This window comes from Micromys minutus, assembly GCF_963924665.1.
Source record: "Micromys minutus genome assembly, chromosome: 27".
NCBI classification, from domain to species: domain Eukaryota; kingdom Metazoa; phylum Chordata; class Mammalia; order Rodentia; family Muridae; genus Micromys; species Micromys minutus.
Window position 1 is genome coordinate 42,338,837 of NC_137962.1, and position 12,838 is coordinate 42,351,674.

The following is a 12,838-nucleotide window of genomic DNA, read 5'->3' on the forward strand; positions in this document are numbered from 1 at the left end:
TTTGATTGTGTTTTCCTGTAATTCTTTGAGTACTTTCTCCTGGTTCTCTTGTAATTGTTTAAGGGAGTTATTCATGCACTTCTCAAAGATCTCCATCATCATCATGAAGTATGATTTCAAGTCAAATCTTGTTTTTCTGGAGTGTTGGGAAATCTGCCACTTGCTGTGGTGGGAGAACTGGGTTCTTATGTTGCCAGGTTGTCTTGGGTTCCATTGCTTGTGTTCTTGTGCTTTCCTCTTGCCATCTTGTTGTCGTGATTGTAGGTGTTCTTCTTGTTTCTGACTGGTGTTTGTCTCTCCTGTGTGTCTGTAGATCCATGGGCTCAGGAAGGAGTTTGCTCCTGGGTGTTTGGCTCTTTGTGGGCAGGCAGTGAGTTCTGATGGCAGTGACTCAGCTCTGTCTTCATGGGCTCAGGTGGAAGAGTGCTTGCAAGGCTGTTCTGGGGTCTCAGCTGTCTGTGGGCGGGTCCTGAGTCTTGATGGTGGTCACCTGGCCCTCTAGTTGGGCTGGAAAGGCCCAAGGCCACTCTTATAAGGGACAACATTTAACTGGGACTGGCTTACAGGTTCTGAGGTTCAGTCCATTATCATCATAGTGGGAAGCATGGTAGCATCCAGGCATGCATGGCTCTGGAGGAGCTCAGAATTCTACATCTTGTTCTAAAGGCAAACAGGAGAAGACTGGCTCACCTGTGACACCTTTCCTTCAACAAAAGCCACCCCTAGTCTCACAAGGTTACACCTCCTAATAGTGCCATTCCATGGGCCAAGCATACTCAAACCACCACAGACCCTGTCTTAGATAGGATTTCTGTTGCTAAGATGGAATCATGACCATAAAGCAAACTGGGGAGGAAAAAGTTTATTTGACTTACACGTCCATAGAATTGTTCATCACTGCAGAAGTCAGGACAGAAACTCAAACAGGGCAGGATACTGGAGGAAGGAGCTGATGCAGAAGTCATGAAGGGGTGCTGCTTACTGGCTTGCTTCCCCTGCCTTTCTCAGCCTGCCTTCTTTTTTTTTTTTTTTTTTTTTTTTTTTTTAAAAATAGAACCCAGAACTATCAAAGGGATGGGTCTGCCTTTCTCAGCCTGCCTTATTAAAAAAAATGGAACCCAGAACTATTCAAGAGATGGAAATACCCATAATGGACTGGGCTGTCCCCCACTAATCACTAATTAAGAAAATGCCTTTCATGGTTGCCTACAGCCTGATTTTATAGGGTCATCTTCTCAATTGAGGTTTCTTCCTTTCACATAACTCCAGTCTGTGTGTCAGCCTAACGCAGACTAGCCAGCACAGGCCCATAGCAATCTGTACAATAAGAAGGATGAGGAGGGTTGGACATGGGAGAGGTTAAAACTGGGAGCACTTGCGCCCCCTTGTGGTGGTGGCTCCTAGATTCTGTGTTTCCATCCTACCTGGGAAAGTGAGGCTGGAGCTTGGGTATCTGTAGCACTTTCAGAACCTTCAAGTGGGTCAGTGGGTCAGGACCATGGGAAACTGCAAAGATTCTTTAGTCTAAAGTGGGATGCAGTCCTGACAGAAGAAGGCTGATGTGCCTGCTACTTCCTGCTGCAGATGTCTAACTGCATGTCCAGAGTTCAAGTTGAAATCACCACAAACTTCTGACAGTCACTTTGTGCCCTCCCACCCTCCCTCCCTCCCTCTGACCCTTCCTCCTTTCTTATCTTCTTTCCTGTTTTTTTTTTTTTTTTTTTTTTTTTTTTTTTTAGGTGGGGTCTCTACATAGGCCTGACTTTCTTGGAACTCACTATGTAGACCAGGTTGGCCTTGAAGTCAGAGATCCACCTGCTTCTGTCTCCTGAGTGCTGTGATTAAATTAAAGGTATACACCACTACACCCCTCTCAGCTTGAGCTTCTGGGTTACCAGGTTGTAGTGAGTTGGTGGGAAGTAGCCCGAACTTGTGCCTCTAGCCATGGTGCTGACTGTTGAGACCTTGGGGATACAAGTCGGTTGGAGTCATGTCCTGTCTGCCCTTAACCTGGAGGACCAAAGTTCTTGTGAGATATTCTGGAAATTGTGGATGTATTTATTCATCCAAAGAATATGGCACATAGCTAAAGGATGCTGTAGGCAAGCACTGAGAACCTGGAGTCTGTCCCAAACTCCCCAGGAGATGTAGGCATCTTTTTGTCCACACTGCTTGATTTCTCTGACAGATGGCAACAGGCTCCAAGCAAGGCTGCTAACAGCAAGCATCGCCGGGTTTGTTATGTGATCTCTTTTTCTTGGAGAGATATGAAGAAATATAACCTGAGCCAGAGCACTGCTGACAGGCCACGTGATTCCACCCAAATGTTCCTGAGGGAATCAGTGAGTTTTGGGGGATAACTCACAGGAGCAGAAGAAACTCAGAGGCAGGTGTATCTCTCCAAGACCCACTCATGAAAGCTGTAGTTTTAAAATTTTAATTTACATTATATGAGTATACTATAGCTGTCTTCAGACACACCAGAAGAGGGCACTGGATCCCATCACAGAGGGTTGTAAACCACCTTGTTGCTGGATATTGAACTCAGGACCTCTGGAAGAGCAGTCAGTGCTCACACAGATGAGCCATCTCTCCAGCCTCAAAGCTGTATCTTTTGTGCTCTCAGTCTGACCAGCAGCCAGTTCAGCTGGTTGGAGTCTCTCCTTTCCCCAGCAACTGTTTCTATCTTATATATGTGGGGGTGGTGGTCGTGTGGTTCTGGTGACATTTACGAAGATCCAGTGACTTGTATGTTTTATTTGTTTCTTGTGTCTTTCCTACCAAATCCATGAAATGGTCAGCTGGAGGGAAAGTGGCTGGGGCTTGTCCCAACTGCAGACCTTGGTCAGGCGTTTCGTATTTTAGCAGTTCCTTATCAGTTGAATGTTTTGGGCTCTCAGCTGCTTGTGACCACTGTTAGGTTTTAGGTTTAGCTGGAGCTGTTCTTTTGAACGCAGAACCTGCTCCGAGAGACTCCAAAGCAGTAAGCACATCCCATTCAACCTCAGATGGAGCCTTTCCTGTTTCCTAATGTACTCACTGGAGTTTTGCTCATGTAAAATTACATCTTGTGAATCTTTCCTGCATAACTTCTCTTCCAGCTTGAATATACCACGATCTGGTTGGAACCCACAGTTAGTTGGAGGCAGCTAGCAGTAGGGAAGGTCAGGGGTATCCCTGGGTGCTTCTGACCACTTCTATATTGGAGGAGAATATTCTGGTGAGGATCATGGGCAAGGAGCAAGACTGAGCACTCAGAAAACTGCCCCGCCACCTGCTGGCCTGCTGGGACCTGGCCTATTTGCTAACATTCCCAGAGGATGCAACGGCTTGCTACAGACCTATATACCCTTGCAGGCAGACTCAGCCAGGACTCTGGTGCCTAGGCATAGCCATATAGCAAAACCAAGATCCTTTAGGTAGGTTGGGGAAAGTGCTGGGCCTTTCTTCATCTGTTTCTTTTGTGCCTTGCTCTAACTTCCAAGACTGTGCCTTCTGGGTTACTTTATGCCAGGTAACCCAAAAGACCTTTTGTATGATTCTTTTTTAGTCCCATGTGAAATGTGGGCTGTCACAGGCTCTTCCATCTTTGCCAGCTGTGTTTTGTCTGTTGTCAGCTCAGCCAGTCCAAATCACTAGCCTGGCATCCCTCCATTCCCCGTCATGGTGCCTTGTCTGTCTGCCAGGGCTCCTAGCTATCCACAGCAGGGATGGTTCCCAGCTCACCAGAGTAGAAATGGAATTCACTGGAAGGCTAGCAAGCAGCTGTGGCTTCTCCAGGGAAGGCATGATGATGGGTAGCCAGGAATGATCCTTACAGATTCAGGCGCTGCACCTGGATACTCAGATGAAGTCTGCTGCCATCCTGCTCTCTGCCATGGCCGCTGCCGTCAATCCTGCATCACAGGTGTTCTGACAGTCCTAGAAAGGGAGGCTGCAAGTGTGGGTCATGGGATCCCTTCTCCCCTGGCATCTGTGATGAGTCTGTGGTGGGCACCCATCCACAACATATTACTCTTCTGGGTTGTTGTTGTATGTGCCAACATGACTTGGGCAGCCTAAGTGACTTGTGCTTTACTCTGAATTCCGGAGTTGGGTGTCTAAGATAAAGGTAGGTGTTAGCCAGGTTGCTTCCTCTCCCTTTGTGTGTTGATGTGATCTTTTTCCTACGTCCTCACCACATACTTCAAGTGTGTCTGCCTGTGTGTCTGTCCATTTGCGTTCTGATCTCTTCTTATTGGATCAAGACCTAAAGGATATCTTTAAAGTTCTGTTTCCAAACACAGCTGCACCGAGACTCGGGGTTTGGGACTTCAGGATATGGCTTTCAAGACAATTCTGTGACTGCCTCTTTTGATGGCCACAGTAAAAACAGAGGTTGGGAAATGCAATGTTAGAGTTAAAATGGCGATGTTGGGGATGGAGAAGCTTGTAGCCCAGTGTGAGATAGACAACTAAGATGACATAATAGAAACCAGGGGGCTCTGGCCAGTTGCTGGCTCAATGGAAACTCCTCACCTTGAGTAGTAATTGAGAGGCACCCCTGGATTCTAATGCAGCTGATTGTAACACACTAAACTGTAAGTAAGGTTGCCCTAAAATGCTGCCACTTGTCACCTATTTCAGGAAGGAGACCATCCCTGGGCACTCTGTAGACAGGGGTTAGCTGTGGATAATCAAGAACCCCTGTAGCTACATTTTGGTAGCTGTATGCTAGGGTTAGCTCCATAGTAAAGCTAACAAGCTGATCATGTAAACATGGGGACAAAGCTTAGTTTAATGACATTAGCAGACCCTTGGCAGGGCATGGTGGCACATGCCTTTAATCCCAGCACTTGGGAGGTAGAAGCAGGCAGATCTCTGTGACTTAGAGGCCAACATGCTCTACAGAGGACTAACCAGCAATACCTGCAAGGTGGGTGGGCGCATTAGCAACATCAGCTCAGAGTAATTGTATCAGACAGACAAGGTCACTAGTTAACAAGGTAAGTTAAAGATGAACAGGGGTCTTCACAATGTGGCTACTCTCCTGAGTGTCATCTACCTGGTTGGGCCAGGAGTACAGGCATGGAGCTTTCTATTGTTCAGAGAATTGCTCAGTCTTAATAGAAATCTCCTCAGCCTTTGTCCAGTGTTGGGCATAGGCCTATACAAAACCCCAGCCTAGAAGCTCTGCGAGTTTCCTCCTATCTTGGGTCCCTCTGGAGCTTTGCTTGCTTTTCAGAGCACATTATAAAAGAAGCTGACATTCATTAGCTGTACATTTGGCTTGGGAAATTAAAGAGCGATGTCATCCAAAGCAGGAGAAAAGACAGAGATGAAGACAGCTGCAGAATTTAACAGAGTGGGAGGCAGCTGTGTGTGTGGAGAGCTGGAGGCTGGTTTCTTGTAGTAGGCAGAGCCCCTGGTTGGAGACCTAGGAGCTCAGGACTTGGGAGAGATTTGGTATGTTGATCAGCTGGACACCAGAGATCTGGCGGTTTCCCATTTCTCTGCTCTATATCTGATTATGTTGGATCCATCTGGAATAGAGGTTTTTGGCTTTCTCTGGGGGACTGGGCTGCCAAGGATAGAAATGCATTTTTGTGTGTGTTCTGGGGGGGCACACACATATTTTCCAAAGATTCCAGAGGGTCCTTCATGAAGAATCCTCAGACTTCAGCAGGGTCAATAGAATCAGGAACCCACTGATTCCCCAGCTGAGGCCAGAAAGATGCCTGGTGATGATCCCAGACAGAGCCCTCCCTCTGCCAGTGCTGGGGCTCCATAGGTCACCAAGAAGGCCATACAAATTTGCTATTCACTATGTATGTTTGTTACTCAATAATTAAGCCTAGATTTCAACCAGCTTCTTTTGTGCTAGGTGGCAAACTTAACCCCAGGAAATTCCCAGAGTTCTTGTTCATCTCTGGGAGGCTAAGGAGGCATGAGGGAGGTATCAGGAGGCTTTTCAAATTCCAAGGCTGCACTGACACATTAGCCTGAATTCTAGGGATGTCAAGTGGCTCTGCCTACTTGTCTCCTGAGACTGTCTCATCGAGAGGTCATGATGGTGGAGCTGGTGCAGTTGTCTGAGTAGAGAAAAGGAACCCGCAGTAGCTGGGGAATGGACAGACATGGGACTTCCAGCACAGCCAAGTATAGCTCCCTCACATGTCACTCCCCAGTAGAGATCTGAGACCCAACATCTTCCTCTTTCTTGGAGCTTTGGGAAAGGAGCCCTGCCCTGAATATGTGGCTCCAAGATAAGGACAGGCAACCTTAGCTTTGGGGTCCACTTTCTCAGACTGCACTGGAGAGTTGAGACCTAGGCAGTTCCCCCCCCCCCCCCACTGCAGGGAACAGGGCTTGCTCTGGCAGAAAAATGACTGCTATTTTACAGACACAAAGGGATAAGGGGAATGTGGTGCAGGCTGGGGTTATGGGAAGAAGGGTGTTTTCTTTCAGTATGTTGATCTGGTCCCATTGGTTGGGAAACTGTTGGGAGCTCCCTAAGGCTTGAAGGTGACCTAAGCTTTGCTCTGAGTCTAGACCCTCTATAGACAGCTCACGTATGCTGTTTGGAAGTACTTTAGGCTTGGGTCTGCCTGGGTGTCAGCTCGGTAGGAACATCTCTTGTTCCTTGGGGAGTACTTGATACCCTACTCTACTGGCCAGCTTATGCCAAACCCCAGCATAAGGAGATACAGAGTTGCAGTGTGTGGCCAGTGAGAGGTAGGGTGCTGATAGCCCTTGATACAGTTGCCTGAAAGCTTGCATAGACCCTTCAATGCCTGCTAGGGTTCTTCCAAAGCATCCCTGTCTGTTCAGCATTCCCCACCTTCTTGTTGGAGGCATCTTGATGCCCAGGATGATCTCAGCTGGTGGCATTATGTCTAGGTAATTTCTCTTGGATACTGAATGTGGAGTTCAGGCTGAGCTACTCTATGTGGTGTAAACAGTGGCTTTTATTAGGCTGTGACTTTCCATGAGAGATCAACTCTGACTCCAAAGCTTCAGGCCCTCTGGCATGGTTTGTTATCCAATTCCTAAAGAGTTTCCCTTTGTGTCTAGTCTCTACCTGCTCTCTGCCCACCTCTGTTAGCCTTCCGCTGGGCTCCTTTAAAACATGCTGGACTCTTCTACAGCCCCATTAATCTCTTATGACCATCTTGTAACTGACATTCACACAGGAATGGAGGTATATTTATTGTGTGATGTGTAATGTGTGGCCTGACAATTATTAGTAATTACAGGTGGACCCAAAGTACCCGTGTTAGTGTCAACCAGCTACCAAGGGAAATCTAGACTACTTGGTAAGTTGAAGCCAAGAAAACATGACTCAGCAGAAGACCTGGATTTTGATTCTGAGCACCCACATCAGGCAGCTCTCAATGTAACTTTAGTTCTAGGGAATCTGATGTCCACGTCTGGCCTATGAGGGCTCCGTAGACACACAGCACACATAAACTCATGTAGACACATGCATGCAGATATGCACTTGCGCCCCCCCTCTTCCTCCCTCTCTCTGAGAGTATGTGTGCCCACTCATGCATGCCAGGGCACAAAAGCACACACACACACACACACACACACACACACAATAAACAAACAAATGAGTTAAAAAAAACTGACTTAACTTATGAATTTGTTGTTATTCAATGTATTCTGACACAAACATGGTCAGATAAGGCTCATAAAAAGGAAGGAGAGATGAACTCACACTTCAGAGGAGTTTAATAAGGTGAACCACAGCCCGAAGGAGGATAACAAGTCCATATGTCCAAGAAGGAGATCCTCAAGGAAAGACAGAGGGGCATGACACAGTCCTGAAGGGAACAGCTGTGGCTCTCACTTCTCCCTGGGGTCACTGGTCACTGGCCCAGAGGGATGAAGGGAGCAGAGTTGGTGAACAGTGCTTCAGATGGCCTGTGAACATGATTAATCAGAGTAACACACCAGGACACTTTCAAGACAGATCAACTTTACTTGGGCTGAGTCAAAACTTTATAGTTTGGGGGAAGCCGGGTAAAGGGTGGACAAAAGTCATTGGCTGAAGGTGAAGGTAACAGATGCCTCAGTAGCATGGGGAGGCATTCTGGGAATCTCAGGAGTTAGCTCATCAGGGTCTTGTTGGGAGAAAGGAAGCTGGATCTGTAATCTAACCAAGGCTACCTGATATTCCACAGGTATAAAGTGTGGGGTCCGCCATCCTCCATGTTAGGAAGAGGAAGCTGACAAAGGAAGTCTGCTATTTTGCATTGAGCTCAGGGTTTTATGGTAATGTTGGACTTCGACCTCAACAGCTGGACTTTCTGTCAAAGAGCCTCAGCTCCCTTTGGTTCCCAGGACAGGAGGAGAGTTGGTGTTAAATCTTAGGCAGCATGACAGGCCCTGAAGGGACAGACAAACCCCCCAGTTCCCTCGGCTCCCTTCAGATCTGGGTAACGGAAGGGGGTTTCTTCCTTTTATAGATTTCCAGGGGAAGGGTGCTCCACCCTACATGACCCAGTCTGTGTGCTGGAAGCTGGGAAGCTGATGATAGAAGACTAGCTATAACTCAAGGCTGTCATGGTTTTGAGGAGTGGGAAGGGGGCATACGCTCAGAGCTGTAAGGTCATTCACACTAGCTTATCCGCTTTGCAGAGAGAGCGCCTGCAGGGGGTGGCAGCCAAAGGGTCTGTGATATACATGTCTATCTGTGTTTCTGATAGTGTTTTCCTGACACTGAACCTCCAGGTCTTCTTAGGCACTAGCAAGCACTCAGATGTGTGGAACTGGCTTGAAGCTGGTGGGGCCTAAGACTGTAAGTTTGAAGCCCCAAGGATGAGGCAAAAGTGACAGGATGGAGAGCCAGGCAACTTGGAAAGAAAGTGTAGGCTTAGCTCTGGGCCAAGGCCACCCAAGCTCTCAAGTAACAGAGAAAAAAGGAGCAGGAGGAGGCACGGGACTTGTGAGCCCCAGGGCAACCTCTGGCAGCAAGCCAGCCAGCTGTGCTCAGAACAAAGGAGCCTCTGCAGACCACCTGTCCAGCACGTCAGCAAAAGCACTAAGAAGCCACCGAGAGGGTGGAGCCTTTCTGGCAGCATCTCCCACTCCATTGCAACACCACTAACTTGTACCACGTGGACACCTCCTCCTGACAGCTCTGAGCGATCAGCAATGCACTTCAAGTTCAGGGGACTCACAGCCTATCAGGGAGAGAGTGGCACAGATACCTGCAGATGGAACACCTTTCTGTCCACTCCAGGAACCCACTCAAAAGGTTACACATGCACACAACATCTAAGGTAGGGAACTTCCCAAGGGCCACTGCTACATGGCTGTTTGGATGCACTGGTCCATGACCCCTCCCCCAGGGTCACATGGCCCAAGAAAAGAGCATCTAGGTTCTTCCTCACGATGTGCTGACACATGGAAACGCCAGTGTGCTGCTTGTGGTTACACTTGCTGGAAGGGAGGGAATGCCAACCCAAGCCACTGATTCTCTTGCTGGCATAAAAGATACAGGACATGTATCCCAGGGGAAGGGGAGACCCTAGAAGAAGAGACAAGGATGCAGCACTAGGGGTGGTGCCACAGGATGTGCTTCTGATGTGCTTCTGGCTTTGTAATAATATGGACATGTTTATACACATACCAAACATGGTAGGTAAAAAAATAGTCCTTGATCTGGGCAGAGTGGTACATGCCACAATCTCAGTTCTCAGGAGACAATCACACACACACACACACACACACACACACACACACACACACATCTCAAAACAGCAGCAGCAAAAAGCTTAGAAACAGGAAGCAAACAAAATTACCCCCCGCCCCAGCTGTGTGTCAAGTTGGTAGGAACTTCACAGAAAGGATACAGTGGGAAAAGGCGATGGCTCCAGAATGTTGCTCTCTGAAGGTCTAGCCTGTGTGACATCATCAGGACAGGATGACCTGCAAACAGAAGCTAGAACCAAGCTTTAGCCTCCTTGTTTGTAATAGCGGTGTGCTATCGAAGCATCACAAAGCAAGCAAAACACTCGGATGGTAAGAACAATGCCTTTCTCCCAGCATTTAAAAGAAAGAGACTCAGGTTAAAAAGAAGGTGAATAAAAACATTGAGACCTTGAATTTGAAGGGTTGTCTGGTGAATGTTTCTGGAAATGGTTTGTTCCTGTTTGGTTGTTTCTTCTTTTCGGAGACAGTGCCTGTTTCATGACATTCCCGGCGCCATAGTTTTGCTGTGGTTTGTCCTTCAACGGTTCATATGCTTAGTTTTGTCCAAGTCTGGTGGTTTGAGGGGTGAGGCGGTTAGGAGATGGGACCTCATGAAAAGTCTTTGGACTTACCCTTGAGGGGAGTGGATTGGTGCAGTCTGGAGTGGGTAGAAGATGCTCATGGGATAGGGTTCATTTACAGCAACAGTCTGCCTGACTTGCTTCCTCTCACTATGAAACCTTCACATGAGCACATCCACTGAACACAGTTTTTATGTGTGTGTGTGTGTGTGTGTGTGTGTATGTGTGTGTGTGTGTAGGCACACAGTTGTCACAACATGTATGTGGAGATCAAGAATTCATTCTTGCTTTACACCTTGTTTGAAATAGAATCTCTGCTCACTACCACATAAGCCAGAACTATGTGCCCCAGAGATCTCCCTGTCCCCATCTCCCAGTCCCTGCAGGAACACTGAGATTACAGCATTCCAGTGCCCAGCTGGATTTAGGCTCTGGGGATCCAAACTCAGATCCTCACTCTTGTGTGACGACACTACCCACTGAGAAATTTCCCTAGCCCTATCTTTTCTTGGGAATGTAAGTTGGTATCATGGCATGTGACACCAAGCACCCCTAGAATAGGTTTCAGATGCTCTGGAAGAGGCATGAATTGCAGAGAAACATAAGACTCCAGGGCAGGAAGCAGAAGGAACCATGTGGGAGTTCCCAGAACTGACCAATACCACAGGAAGTACCTGTGACAGCACTGCACACACCCATGTGTTTGCAGTATACAACACCCCCCCACACACGCACCATGCAAACCCAGCAATTGCTTAGAACTTCACCTGACCTTCAGATCTAACAACCCACACCCGGGTATTGACTAGAAAACATGGAACGCTCATGACCAGCACCTAATAGCCTACTATTGGATATTCATCAGAGAGTGCTCCTCAGCATGGCAAAGGACAAACTGCTAGCCTGTAGTGACACATGACAAGAAATGACACAAAAGAGCACATCATTAGGTTTCTTTCATTTTCTATTTTCTTTTTTCATTAACTAAACAAACAGAAGCGAGGGCAACCTGGGAAGAAGGAATCTCAACTAAGAAAATGCTTTCATCAAATTTGCCTGTAAGCATCTGTTGAGACATTTTCTTCGATGTGGGAGGGTCCAGCCCACTGGAGATATTATCCCTGAGGCAGGTTATCCTGCTTTATGGAAGAAAGCAGGCTGAGAAAGTCAGGAGAGCAAGCCAATAAGCTTCATGGCTCCAGCTTCTACCTCCAGCTTCTACCTCCAGCTTCCTGCCTCTAGTTTCTGTCTTGGCTTCCCTCCATGTTGAACTGTGACCTAGAAGTTATAAGATGAGACAAACCCTTTCCTCCCCAAGTTGGTTTGGTGTTTTAGCACAACAAAAGAAAGAGAACTAAGACACTATGGATATCCATTCTGGTCAGGGCCAGAGAGGACGGTAACTTAGATACAGCTCTTTCAGATTTCCTAATGGTTGCCTTGGGAAAGAAAGAACTGTGAGTGGGAAGGATTGTGTGTGTGTGTGTGTGTGTGTGTGTGTGTGTGTGTGTGTGCGTGCGCGCGCACGTGCGCGCGTGTGTGTGTGTGTGAATGTAATATGCGTATATATGTGGTGTATGTGATGTGTGTGTGTGGTGTGTGTGTCTGTGGTATGTGTGACTGTGGTGTGTTTGTGGTGTGTGTGTCTGTGGTATGTGTGACTGTGGTGTGTGGTATGTTTGTGGTGTGTGGTGTGTTTGTGGTGTGTGTGTGATATGTGTGAGTGTGGTGTGTTTGTGGCATGTGTGTGGTATGTGTGCATGTGATATGTGTGTGTATGTGGTATGTGTATGTCTGTCTGTGGTGTGTGTGTTTGTGGTGTATATGTGGTGTGTGTGGTATATATATGTATATATATGTGTATGTGTGTGATCTGTATGTTTGTGTGTGTGCATGTAGTATGTGTTTGTCTGTGGTGTCTGTGTGCATGTGGTATGTGTTTGTCTGTGGTGTCTGTGTGCATGTGGTGTGTGTGTGTGTGTGCATGTGGTGTGTATATATAAGATCTGTGTGTTTGTGTATGCATGTGGTGTCTGTGTGCATGTGGTATGTGTATATATATAGTGTGTGCTTATGTGTATACATGTAGTATGTGTGTGTCTGTTGTGTGTGTGTGCATGTGGTATGTGGTGTGTATGTGTATGATTTGTGTGTTTGTGTGTGTGCATGTGTTGTCTGTGTGTATGTGGTGTGTGTGTGTGTGCGCGCGCACATGCGCACAATGGCAATGTCTGATTTGAAGAGGGCTTTGGGTATCATGTAGTTGATAGAACTTGCCGTGGAATGCTACACCCGGGCCTCCCCATTTTACTAAGCAACATTTTTACCTCTGATACAACAGAGCACTGTGGAATAGCCAATGGCATTCATGCTGAGGTCTCAGGGGACTATGCAGATATTTACAGCTCCTTTTGAAGCCTGTCAAGAAGGCAAGATGGGAGGGAGTATCGGAGGGACAGGGAGCACTTGGCAGGCAAACTGAGCATGTGCTACTGGGCATGTGGGTGCTGGTTGTTCAACTCTTTCTGTGTATTACATTTTCCATAGTGAAATGCTTCTGTCGGATGATGGACAGT

At 47.3% G+C, this 12,838-nt stretch overlaps 1 protein-coding gene across 6 annotated transcripts in view; it reads left to right on the forward strand.

The window, feature by feature from the left end:
* Positions 1 to 12,838, forward strand: part of LY6H (lymphocyte antigen 6 family member H) — a 31,418-nt gene that overhangs the window by 6,834 nt on the left and 11,746 nt on the right. For 4 of the 6 annotated variants that reach the window (XM_080939280.1, XM_080939282.1, XM_080939279.1 and 1 more), the window contains one exon: positions 1,740 to 1,852. The exons of the other annotated variants lie outside the window; for them this stretch is intronic. The gene's annotated coding sequence lies outside the window, so the exon portion shown is untranslated. The remainder of the gene's footprint in view (positions 1 to 1,739; positions 1,853 to 12,838) is intronic. 6 annotated transcript variants of the gene reach the window in all.